Source organism: Lathyrus oleraceus, chromosome 6, assembly GCF_024323335.1.
Source record: "Lathyrus oleraceus cultivar Zhongwan6 chromosome 6, CAAS_Psat_ZW6_1.0, whole genome shotgun sequence".
In the NCBI taxonomy this organism is placed as follows: domain Eukaryota; kingdom Viridiplantae; phylum Streptophyta; class Magnoliopsida; order Fabales; family Fabaceae; genus Lathyrus; species Lathyrus oleraceus.
In genome coordinates, this window is record NC_066584.1 from 505,866,258 (window position 1) to 505,869,742 (window position 3,485).

General features: G+C 40.1%; 1 non-coding gene across 1 annotated transcript; it reads left to right on the forward strand.

Moving 5' to 3' along the window:
- Positions 1-293: 293 nt before the first annotated feature.
- LOC127098809 (small nucleolar RNA R71) lies at positions 294-400 on the forward strand. The gene has a single exon (XR_007793504.1). It is a non-coding gene; the product is annotated as a small nucleolar RNA R71 (small nucleolar RNA).
- Positions 401-3,485: the final 3,085 nt, after the last annotated feature.

Consider the following 3,485-nt stretch of genomic DNA (forward strand, 5'->3'; position numbering starts at 1 on the left):
CGGTAGTTGCGGGTGGTATGGTCAAGTTATCTAACTTTTTAACAAGGGCATCTACCTTTGCATGAACATGGATAAGGCTAATGATTTCGTACATTCCACCCTTCATTTGGGACTTTTCCACTGGAGTTCGTTCACCTCCCCATTGGCAATGGTTTTGGGCCATGCTTTCAATGAGTTGATAGGCTTCGGTGTATGGCTTATCCATAAGTGCACCGCCCGCGGCAGCGTCTACTGTAAGTCTTGTGTTATACAGAAGCCCATTGTAAAATGTGTGAATGATCACCCAGTCTTCGAGACCGTGATGTGGACATATCCTCATCATGTCCTTGTATCTCTCCCACGCTTCGTAGAGAGATTCCACATCTTTTTACCTGAATCCGTTGATTTGAGCTCTCAGCATAGCAGTTTTGCTCGGCGGAAAATATCGGGATAAGAAAACGTTCTTCAGTTCTTCCCATGTCGTAACAGAGTTGGATGGCAAGGATTGCAACCAAGCCCAAGCTCTGTCTCTTAGTGAGAAAGGAAAGAGGCGCAATCTTATCGCATCTTGAGATACACCATTCGCCTTTACAGTATCTGCGTACTGCACAAACTTGGTCAGGTGTTCATTAGGATCGTCCGTAGGATTTCCAGCAAATTGATGTTGTTGGAAAGCAGCAATGCTGTTGTGAGGTTCTTGTTGGGACGGGGTATCGTAGAATTTAAGAGGACGATTCTGTGATCCTTCTTCAGCCATGTTTGGTTTTTCTTCTCGTTTAGGAGGAGAGAAGATATCGGGAATATCGTACTTTTGTTGATATTCGTGTATTTGGCGTCTCACGTATAAGAAACGCTCTAATTCAGGAACTGGAGGTGCTAAGTTATCGCCTTGTGAGCAAGTACTTGGCATACAATCAGGGAAAGAAGGGAAAGAAGATTAGTTTTTGTTTTTACCTTAGTCTATACCGTGCAACGAAAGAATCGCACTATTCGACTAAAACAGGTCCCCGACAACGTCGCCAAAAACTTGATGCTTGTCGTGACTATATATAAAATATAGTCTATTGGGTACTTGACTGCAAGTGCACAGTCCAGTCGCTTTAGTTTTAAAAGATATCGATCCCACAGGGACCTATGGTCAAACTAGTGCTACTAACGTCACTATGTTTAGCTAAGGGAATTGATTAGTAGAAGTTCGGGGGTAAAATAGTAAATCTAAGGGGAACTTAGTTTTAAGAAATAAGTTATGGAAGGAATCAGTATGCAGCGCATTAACTGTCAGGGATTCGATAAGTCACCGGTGAATAGTTTAAATGTCAAATATCTCTCAGTAGAAAATATTTATTTAAAAAGCTTTATCTCACACTCTCGTGGTTGTTGATTCGGCCTATAGCTTTAAGTCAGAATGTTTGCTCTCGCTGTCCCATTTGAAGTTAAAATTACTTTTTGAAAATAAATAAGTTCTAATTGCTTTTAAAGTGCTCTCACTGTTTTTAAACTCAATGCATAATTTTTACTATCCAGCTTGAGCCTCACGCTCTCGCGATTGTTGGTTCTCACCTTAGTTAATTTCCCACTCTCGTGGCAAAACCGTATTAAATAGATTTTCACGCTTTTGTGATAAAGTTAATTAAATTTAAATTAAAAACTTCAGCCTAAAAGATTGTTTGAGAAAAAGGGTTTTCACTGATTATTATTAAATCCCATCAAATTGAGTTGCTACATACCGATACCGATAATGTAGTCGGACATGTTAAATAAGGCAAACACAGGGCATAAACAGATCAACATTGCAGCAAACATGATAATAATAATAATTGGGCAATAATAATAATAACTCAATGAAAACTTGGAGATCGAAGTAATAGAGTAGAGCGAATCTCAGAGTAGTTGAGCAGTCCTCCACAAGTCGGTAGGCTTTGCTTCTTCAATACAAATTACTTACTAAAATTAAATAAAGTGTAGTAGTTCTCCAGTGTTGGAAACTACTACTATGGTTAACTGGAAAACTGAAGGAAAAGGGAAAAACGGAATTCTAAAAAGAATGGCGAATAAAATAAGGCAACGGAAACAAGGTTGCTGAAAAGAAAATACTAAAAAGCTAGAAAGCTGTAAAATTAAATTGCAGAGCGTAAGTGTGAATGTAGGCGTCCCCATTTTTTCTCCCTTTGGTCCTTTATATAGTGCTCCTTTAGGTCTTGGTGGTTGAGATATTCAAGGAAGACTTGGTTTAAATGAGGAATCTGTGGGAGTAAGTTGTTGGAGGAAACTTAGGCACGTTTGGGTGCCTGTGATTGACTGTTTCAAAGCGCATATTGTGGTCGCGTGACGCTTGTCATGGGCCTGTGACGGTCGTCACAGTCTGGGTCGTGACGAGCGTCATGAATCTGTGGCGGTCGTCACATCAACAAATTATGCATTTCCTGTTTTCTGCTTTTTGTTGTGCTTTCTCATCTGTTTCTTCTTCTTTTTCTTCCTTTTCTTCATTTTGCTTATTAATGCTTGGGGATTTAAATACCTGCAAAAACAACTCAAATACTTGCGGAATAATCAGAATATTAGTTAAAATGGTATGATGTTTGAGTGTAAATCAAGGCAATTATCTGATGTGTTTTCGCGTTATCATTAGCCTTCCTTTCTTCACGTCTATGATGGCTCCAGTTGTGGCTAAAAAGGGTCTTCCTAAAATAATAGGGATATGGGAATCCTCCTTTATATCTGTAGCGGTAAATTCATGACCATCAAGCTATGGGTAAACTTGACGTCAATAAAACTAGAGTTGTCACCGCGCTTTTATTGTTTTCAAAGGAAAAGGGAAAAGTACGAAGAAAACCCAAAGATAAGAAGTTTTTAAATCAAAACTAATAAAATGCCAAAGATTACAGGTAAGCGGGTTGGTTACACAAAAGGAATGTGTTAACACCCAAAGTGTCCTAGGTACTCCTAGGGAGCCCTTTTTTGTGTGCATATGTTTTTGGGTCTAAATGATTGTTAGATGCCCAAAAGTGCTTATTTGAGCTATCATATGTGGGCATCTTTCACTCTTTTTCCTTGCTAAAATTGTCAAAACCACATTTGTTTTACATGGAATGCATTACATTGATAAACAAGCTTGGTGCCTTTGATTTGTGTGTTTTTGTGCAGGAAAGACATGAACTAATTGAAAATGAAGACACAAGAAAATTGGCAAAGGAACCAAAAGATACAAGCATTTCATCAGCCTGCTCGCTAGGCGAGGCTGTGGCGAAGCATTGGTTCGCTAGGCGAGTTCCTGTCGAAAAGCTCCAGTAAATTGTCAAATTAATTCGCCAGGCGAGCTGAAGGCGAAGGTGGTAGCGAGTTCATTCTGTTTTGGTGAAAAACGCAGCCAGCACTCACTCGCTAGGCGAGGCTCTAGCGAGTCCCCAGCGAGCATTCCAGTAGCAAAACCTCTCAACCTCGCTGGGGCGAAGGTTGAAGCGTGTCCTTCGCTAGGCGAAGGTATGTTCGCTAGGCGAAGGTATGTT